The following is a 9,907-nucleotide window of genomic DNA, read 5'->3' on the forward strand; positions in this document are numbered from 1 at the left end:
AATCGGTGAAATTTTCGATTTTTCAATCAAATCGATTGTAGTCTACATTGCACTATAGAGAACCTAGCATTACTTTTATAAACATTATTTATATAGATTATAGCTTGAATTTAAGCTTAAAATGCAAAAGTCAAGTATCATAGTTCAGTTGTGCTCTAAATAGAAAAATATATTTCGAACGCGCATCTGTTTTATTAAAGATCCTACTGTTGATTTTATACGCCGGGTTCTTCTGTTTTTGCAGTGATAAAACTTCTCGAATGCACTTGTGACGTTAGTCTGTATAAGGATGTTAACTTTGGTCAAAACCGAATTATTTCTTCTTTAATCGGATTTTTTTATCATCAAGATTGAAAGATAGAAATTTGCAATGAAAATAATGATGGATTAGAAAAAGACTCGCAACATCTCCTATTTGAGAAAGGAGTAGTAGGAAGGATAAAACGGTACCACCCACTAGATTTCGAAGTCGATTTTGTGTTCTGTCCAGGCAGAAAGGGACTCTGAACTGCATCTACTCATATGTAGCAACATAATCCATCTTAAGTCATATTTTCCATTTATGCAAGCAGAGAATTGCGTCATGAGTGAAATATATTCTGGAACATTAGAATTATCCAATCATTTTCCCAGCGACCTCAGCAACAGATTTGACGTCTTCATTTCAGGTCTGGAGAGATCAATCCTAGAAGATTGTCAAAGCAGGGAGTTCCTCAAGACTGGAGCCATTCATTTCAATTGAAGCCAAGTTGGGTATCAATGAAACACTAATTTCTTGTACAAAATGAACAAATAAACACTTATAAACAGTGCAAAATGATGATATATATATATATATATATATATATATATATATATATATATATATATATATATATATATATATACCGCGTGAGTTTATTCGGCGGCAGAAATATAAGATCTTTTTATGCGAATGCTCAGTGACATGAACGGATCTGATCCTTTTCTACTCAAGTAAAAAAAATATCTCATTTGAAAATTCCAATATTTCAGATTTGCATTGAATTTGATCCGTACTCATTAGTAGAGCTAGCACAATAGAATATTCTTTTCATTGTTTTGACTCTAGAGTATATATTCGACACAGTTGGACACAGTTACTCAACCGCGAATCATATCACTCTATATAAAAACATATAAGATACCAATGGATATATACTCCAGAGTCAAAACAATGAAAAGAATATTCTGTCGTCCAAGTGGTAGTCATTAGATACCAATGATGCGAAATTCCTTGAATTTCAACTTATGCTTAAACCATTTTTTTCAGCATATATTTGTTTTTGTTTGATTAAAAATTGCTCAACATATGTAAAGGATTATTCTTTTTTTTACAACAACAGTAATTTTACTTTTGGGGATGATGGGAATATTTGGGGGATGATGGGAATATTTTGGGGATGACGGGAGTATTTTGGGGATAGGAGCTTCTGCCGATTTCCAACATGTGTATGACTACAGAAACTGCTTCAGTTTGGCAGCAAATATAATCTAATTATATTCAAAGGGTCTGGCTGTTTTTTTTTTTTTTTTTTTTTTTTTTTTTTCGTTATCCCTGTTGACTTGCTTCCCCATTAAGTCAGAATCTGACACAAGATCTATTTTTAATGTAAGTAAATCTATCCCCCCCCCCCCAAAGGAAAACACTAGATTGGAACAAACATTTATAAAAATGCGTCAGTCTGAAAAAATTTCTTCACAGGCTGAAAAAACAAAACAAAACAAAACAAACAAACAAAACAAACAAACAAACAAACAAACAGATAAAGTGTATTGCCAGGAGATATACTACATTTTGATCTTTGTCAAAATGCCCAGTTTTGGTTTGTCTTTTTAACAGCATATCAACAGTTTGGGCAGGATGTTTATACTGAAACGTAATCCTTATTATAAACAATTCATTGTATACGACTAATTAAAAACAAGTTATTATTCAACTAGACCCAGTGGGAACGAGGCGTACATACCTTTCACAACAATGTGAATGTATAGATGATTACAACAGATTCCATAAGATTTCTTCTCAAAGAAATGACGGTGACGGTATCTATCAGGCAAATCACGCAACATTCATGGAACGACCGCTGTGACAGCCAAAAATATTACACTACAACTACCACTACCATGGCTATTCCCCTTGTTGTTGTTGTTGTTGTTGTTATTATTATTATTGGTAGTAGTAGTAGTAGTAGTAGTAGTGGTAGTATTAGCATTAGTAGTAGTATTGTTATTATTATTATTGCCATTGTTATTGTTATAATTAGAACTACTACGACCATTGCTCTTAGTAAAGATGACAAAACGTCACTTGAGATAGGACAACCTGTCAGTTTTACAATTGGAATCATTATAAAATTTGTGGGTACACAGGAGAAAGGTAAAAAGCCATAATAAGGTAAGCTATATATATATATATATATATATATATATATATATATATATATATATATATATATATATATAATTTTCTTTCAATACTTTTCTTTTTAATTACATTTGTCATTCCCGCTTTGTTTCTGTTACTTGATATGTAAAACAATATTGTTTAAATAATATACCTACTTGCCTAATATAACCTTTACAACCATTTATCTGAAAATATTATTTTATTACTTTTACCCTATAATTAGCAGGGAGACCCGACGTTGCCCGCGATTTAATGATGATTAACGAATGTTTCACATTCCCATATTTTTATTGTCATTGAAATCGTCGAAATTGCCCATTTTTTTAAATCGAATATTGCCTGCTCTAGTTGGGGATCTATCGGAGTGCACTGGGAGGAAGCTTCACATACCCCCCTGCAATTAATTAGTCCACAATACACTGTAGTTTACATTGCACTGTAGAGAACCTACAGTTGATTTTATAAATTGACTTCATATATATAACGGCTTAAATTTTAAGTTTAAAATGCAAAGTCAAGTATCGTGCTTCAATTGTGCTCATAACAAAACACATTCATTTCGAACACGCCCCTGTCATATCACGGAACCGACTGTTAATTTTCTATGTCGAGCCTTTCAGTTTGTGTGGCAATATAACTTCTCAAATGCACTTGTGATGTTAGACTATATAACGTGTTAATTTGGTCAATACGCATGTTCCTCCTTCCATCAGGTTATTTCGATTATCGATTATCGATAGTTATATTCCGATACAAACCCTAACACTGCCAGCCACATAAAGTATCTTCGTCTGAAATTTCATAAAAATCGGCCCAGCCGTTTTGGGAGTACATAGGGAACGAACTCACAAACACATAAACAAAGTTCCTTTTATATATTAGTAGAGAAAGAGATTTTGATTTGCTGAATGATCTCTTAATATCTTAACTTAGGTGTTAGTCTTGTATTTAAATAGTATTTATAATTGCCTGATATAGCCATTATAAGTATTTCTTTGAGTAGATTATATTTGTCCCTTTAGATCATATAATCTTGATTGATAATATTTTAACAATCTCACTTTAGTGTTCATCGCATATTTAAGGTTTCTATGTAATGTCTAATCACGGTGCTGATTATCGTCTCAGAAACAATTGTACCCTGATTGGTTGTTATTGTTAAGTTCTTGGTGTCTAAACAAATTTTTCCATTAATCATTTTACCATTTACTTATCTATCTATCTATCTATCTATCTATCTATCTATCTATCTATCTATCTATCTATCCACCCCCATCTCTCTCTCTCTCTCTCTCTCTCTCTCTCTCTCTCTCTCTCTGTCAGTCTGTCTGTCTATCTGTCTGTCTGTCTGTCTGTCTCTCTCTCTCTCTCTCTCTATATATATATATATATATATATATATATACGTTTTATTTTTTATTATCGTTTTATCTGTTCAGTTACATATGTTTCGGTTGTCGGACTATATTTACGACCCAGTTAGTGAAATATATATGGCAATTAAGCTACACAGAATATTCTGCGTTTTATTCTCGAGAGAATTCGTCAGGCTTATGGCGAATTCTCACGAGAATGAAACGCAGAACATTCTGTGTACCTTAATTGCCATATATATTGAACACTTTTACAGTAAATACTGAAAATTTACACATAAAGTTATATCTTCGTATATTAATTTATGTGATTAAAAGAAGTAGTCACACACACACACACACACACACACACACACACGAACACACGCATAATAACATAAATTAATATATATATATATATATATATATATATATATATATATATATATATATATATATATATATATATATATATATATATAAGAGGGTTAATCAACGTTTGTTTCTCTAATACTTTCTCCTCTATATTTTATTAATACAAAATACATGCTTAAATATACCTTACTTTCGGGATTAAGTTATATTTTTGCATGATATTAAATTAAGAGCTCTGGTCATAGACTATTGAACTACAACTTAAAACCTTTATGTTAACGAAATTTATATCATATATATGCATATATTTATGAAGTTTGATAAGTTTATATATATATATATATATATATATATATATATATATAAAAGTGAAAGTGTCTGTGTGTGTGTCTGTCTGTCTCTGTGTGTACATTTCCCTACGCAATAACTCTGCCAATTTTAAGTCTACAGACTCGAAATTTGATATACAGGGTACTCGAAATTTGATATACAGGGTACTGAGATTTGGAAAAAATCTTTGCAATGCGTTTTTGGCCAGAAATTTGGCTGTTAAGGGGTCAAAGTTCAACGATTTGACCTTTTAGAACTCTACCAAACTCCTCCGCCAATTTTGCGTATGAACAATTGAAATTTTAGATATAGGTTCCTTGGACATGGATCTAACTTAACTTGATTTTAGCCCAAAACAATAAATGTTAAGGGGTCATAATAGGGGTCATAATAGGGGTCATAATAGAGGTACAAAGTTTTTTAAAAATTGACCGCTTCGGTCTCTACCAAATTAGTCAGACAGTTTCTGGTGTAAACATTTGAAATTTTACATAAAGTGTAATCAGAGATAGGGCAAGCTTTTTAATCGGTTTAATCGGTTTCGGTTGAAAATTTGACCTACAAATATACAAATCTATGTATGTATGTTTGCATGTCTGCCTAATACTTTCGACAGAGGCGACGACCTTTCACAAGACTAGTATCGTTTTGAAGTTCGACCTATCAACGACAAATACCGAAAAATTGGCTAAAAACATTCATTCTTCACCCTCAACTGGGCACTTTCCTACAGAGACGGGTCACTTTTTTCGCCTATATTTTCGAAAATAACTCCCTCTTTTCAATTGTCTAGCCTTAATTTAAACCTACGTCACTTCCGGTTGTGTGGTGGTCGCAATAGCAAAGACCTCACGTTTTTTTCACGCTCTTTTCCTCCTTCACGGTACGGGTTCGTGCCTGCCTTCCTACTAACACTTTTTTTTGCTCATCCCCCCCACCAAACACCCGGGCAATATATATGTGTGTACGTACATGATTCACTCCTAAACTAATTAGCCAATCATTATGAATTTTAGGACACAGCTGCTAGTTTAGTTTAATTTAATTTCATACAAATTGAGGATGGAAGATAAGATCCTTTGTAAAAATAATCAGTTACTGTCTATTTTTATTTGTGAAATTTTTGACAATATCTATTAGACTTCAATTACTAAATGTTCCCTAAATTTCAGTTTCTCTCGATTATTTTAAAGGCTTTTATGGAGACATAATATGGACAGAATATCCCATTTGAAAATTAATATATTTCAGATCCGCATTGAATTAAATCTATAGCCATTAGGCATCTATAACTTTTTCTAAGGTCCTCTTAAGCTTAAGATAAAAAAATACAACAAACAAATAAAAGTCCTTACAAAATGTGTCTCAATGCCACGTCTGTTTCATGTCAATATATTATTAAACTAAATGTTTGTTTCACGAAGGCTTCTATTTTCATGCTTTAATAACACAAAATATGTAGAAAAGTATACCTCAGTTTTGGGATTGAGTTATGTTTGAAAATATATCCTAACTATATTAATAAGGCGTAATCTATAATTAACTGAACGCGTTAAACATCTTTCTCTCGCCTCATCCCATTCTAGTTGTCTTAGTCGTCTCTTTGTGCCATATACCACCAAATTGTACTTTCAAGTCGCTTTTCAAAAAAAAAAAAAAAAAATACTTTGTTAGGAAATACAGAGTGACCCCCCCCCCAAAAAAACGGGCCCAACTCTAATTAGACCCCATTTCTCAGCGTTTAGTCCGAATGAAATGAAACTTTGGTCATAACTAGTTTATTATATTCAAAACATCACATCAAAACGCGAGGGTCTTTAGCCTTTTTTTCTCTGTTGATTGTAAAATGCCCAGAAAAACAATTGATTGTCCTCTGGGGTTTTTTTTTGGGGGGGGGGGTCACCCTGTATTTCTTATTCTTATGGCGTATCAGTCTAATTGGTGCTCAAAGTACAGGTCTATGCATGGTTCAACATTTTGGCGATTTTTTTTTTTCTCATTTTTCCTAATTACTTGAGTCAAGAAGAAAGTAAATTCACGATTAAAATGTTCATTTATTGCATCCAAAAATTCTGGCAGTAAAGTGTGAATGCCCCTGTGGGTATCAAGAGAATGGTGACTGTATTTGTCAGCAAATTTACATACATCTTTCTGGTGTTTACAGACACACCACAGGCACATATGTAAATTAGATAGCAAGATATGAAAAACAATTTTTTATTATGTTTCATAAAAATAATAAAAAATAATACTATAACTAAATTAAAGTCTCGTAAGTTAGTGTAATTGTAATTCTTTAGAAGAATGATGAAGAGGTTACACCACTCATACAATCAATGTAATATCGAATCGAACACTCCCCTCCCGTATAATAAAAACAGTTAAAATAAAATAGGGGTGATGATATACTAACGGTCAAATTTAAAAATCAAGTTTAAAATTAGGATCCCCGCCCCCTCACCACCATTGTTCCATCGACCTCCGCAACGCATTTGATGTAAGTCTTCATTTAAGAACTGGAGAGAAGGTCAAACCTAGAAGGTTGCCAAAACAAAGAGCTTCTTAAAGATCGAAGTCATTCATTTCAATTGGAATCAAGTAGGGGATCCGCGTTTCTAGACATACACCATGTTAGGTTCAGGATTTAGAAAGATTAAATGTTTATAAAAGAATTATTAGAAAATGTTGAAACCATTAATCATGAAGTCTTTCCGTGAAATAGAGATCTTTTCAAACTGAGGAAAATTTTGTTATAAAATGGGATATAAATCAGAAACAGTACTTGTGATGACGTGTACGTGTAAATTGGAAACATTTAATATAAATTATGCGCCTTATTCCAGTTTTTCCAGCTATTTTCGTCTCGTCAATTATTGAAATTGTATTTTTTTCTGAAGTGGTCAGCAAATTAAGAATTAAGACCTCCCCCCCCCCTCATGAAAGAAATGTAAAAAAATATCGTACAATATGAAGTAATACTTTTACCTCTTAGTCGATGAAAAACAAAACTGTGAATTTCACTTTAAAAATAATGAAACACCATTTCTCTATAAATATTTAAAAAAAGAGAAACAGTAAATCTTACGTAACAAGTATTTTAAAATACTGAAACTATTCATTTTTCATTGTCTTTAACTCCTTCCTTAATTAGGAATTTCTTTTAGACGATGATAACCATGACTTAGAATGATTGCTTTATATCAAATCGATGGTTGAATATGTGATCATTACTATTCCTTATTAATCTATATTACTCCCAAACTGTTCGCTGAACGGATGCCTAAATACTTAGTTCGCTACAGCTTATCATAAGAAAGGTCCATACAAATTTACAGCTAGGGGGAGACACAAGGTCTGGTGTGGGATTGATGAAAGTGTTTCTATGGAATGAAGTAGATTCGAACGTGAAACACCCAGGTTTTCAGTCCGTGTAATTAACCACTTAGTGTTATTGTTTTATTTTATTTTACATCCATATTTCTAACTGAAACCACTTATTAGACCACTCCTGTAACGATCTGGTCCCTGTTGATTGCGGTGTGATGCTAGTTCTGTGCAGTTCTAGGAGGTTCACTCTTCCGGGCGTTGTCTTTTCTCTTTGAGAAAGGGGTTAGTTTATTGTCTACCGGGGAATGCCGCAGGGGTGGCCAGGCACTTTTTGCAAGTGCCCGGGGGCGCTCTAACATCTCAATCCCACTTTCCGACCCTGGTGTCTAAGTCTTGAAGAGGAAGAAAACCAAAAATCTTAATGATCTTGTTAAACGCCATAACATACAGAGAAGGATGTCGATATTGAAAGCAGGTCACAGAAAGTGTTTTTAGTTTTTGGCCTTGTTATAATGAAAGTTGAAACTGGAAACTGTTGACATCAATATTTGAATTTCTGACATTTTTCCCCCCATGAATAATTCTGCATATTTTGACAGGTTGCACAAAACAAAACATACTGGAGAAGATGTGAATTGCCAAATAAAAAAAAAATTATCGTCATAAGAAATACGTGACGGGAAGAGGAGAAAAGTAGAATAGGTTTACTTTTCATTTATTTCAAAGTAACAGATCGTTGTCACCAACAAACTAATAGTGACATTTTATATAAAAAATGCTTTTGAGACAAGTGTCTATATAAAAATAAAATGATATTCAGTTTATTGATAATCTAAAAAGAAGGTGCGATATAAAAAAGTTTAAATCTGTAATTAAAAAGGCATTGGTTTTAAGGTTTATCGAAAAAGAGAATGCTAATGAATTTAGTGTTTAACCGAAAGAAAAATAACTGACTTTAACGTCTATCTAAAAAATGTTAAGTTTAATCTGTATCTGAAAAAAAATGACATTGACTTTAATGTCTACCTAAAAAAAAACGCTATCAAGTTTAGTGTTTATCTTAAAATCATTGCCTTAAATGTCTATCTAAAAATGCTATCGAGTTTAGTGTTTATCTTAAAAACATTGCCTTAAATGTTTATCTAAAAAACATTGACTTAAATGTTTATCTAAAAAACGCTATCAAGTTTAGTGTTTATCTTAAAATCATTGCCTTAAATGTCTACCTAAAAATGCTATCGAGTTTAGTGTTTATCTAAAAAACATTGACTTAAATGTTTATCTAAAAAATGCTATCGAGTTTAGTGTTTATCTTAAAAAACGCTATCAAGTTTAGTGTTTATCTAAAAATCATCGACTTAAATGTCTATCTAAAATGCTATCGAGTTTAGTGTTTATCTTAAAAAACATTGATTTAAATGTTTATTTAAAAAATGCTATCGAGTTTAGTGTTTATCTAAAAATCATCGACTTAAATGTCTATCTAAAATACTATCGAGTTTAGTGTTTATCTTAAAACATTGACTTAAATGTTTATCTAAAAAATGCTATCAAGTTTAGTGTTTATCTAAAAAACATCGACTTAAATGTTTATCTAAAAAACGCTATCGAATTTAGTGTTTATCTTAAAATCATTGCCTTTAATCTCTATCTAAAAATACTATCGAGTTTAGTGTTTATCTAAAAAACATTGATTCAAATGTTTATCTAAAAAACGCTATCAAGTTTAGTATTTATCCTTAAATCATTGCCTTAAATGTCTATCTAAAAATGTTATCGAGTTTAGTGTTTATCTAAAAAACATTGACTTAAATGTTTATCTAAAAAATGCTATCGAGTTTAGTGTTTATCTTAAACACATTGCCTTAAATGTTTATCTAAAAAACGCTATCAAGTTTAGTGTTTATCTTAAAATCATTGCCTTAAATGTTTATCTAAAAATGCTATCGAGTTTAGTTCCTATCTAAAAAACATTAACTTAAATGTTTATCTAAAAAAATGCTATCGAGTTTAGTGTTTATCTTAAAAACATTGCCTTAAATGTTTATCTAAAAAACGCTATCAAGTTTAGTGTTTATCTAAAAATCATCGACTT

The 9,907-nt window shown here is 31.7% G+C and overlaps 1 protein-coding gene across 2 annotated transcripts in view; it reads left to right on the forward strand.

Moving 5' to 3' along the window:
* The first annotated feature begins 2,262 nt into the window (after positions 1–2,262).
* Positions 2,263–9,907, forward strand: part of LOC145256101 (ecdysteroid-regulated 16 kDa protein-like) — a 104,116-nt gene continuing 96,471 nt past the window's right edge. The window contains exon 1 of one of the 2 annotated variants that reach the window (XM_080114687.1): positions 2,263–2,416. The gene's annotated coding sequence lies outside the window, so the exon portion shown is untranslated. The remainder of the gene's footprint in view (positions 2,417–9,907) is intronic. The other variant, XM_080114688.1, reaches the window with a different exon arrangement.

The sequence above is a fragment of the Euprymna scolopes genome, chromosome 32, assembly GCF_053919585.1.
Source record: "Euprymna scolopes isolate OS-2025 chromosome 32, ASM5391958v1, whole genome shotgun sequence".
NCBI classification, from domain to species: Eukaryota; Metazoa; Mollusca; class Cephalopoda; order Sepiida; family Sepiolidae; genus Euprymna; species Euprymna scolopes.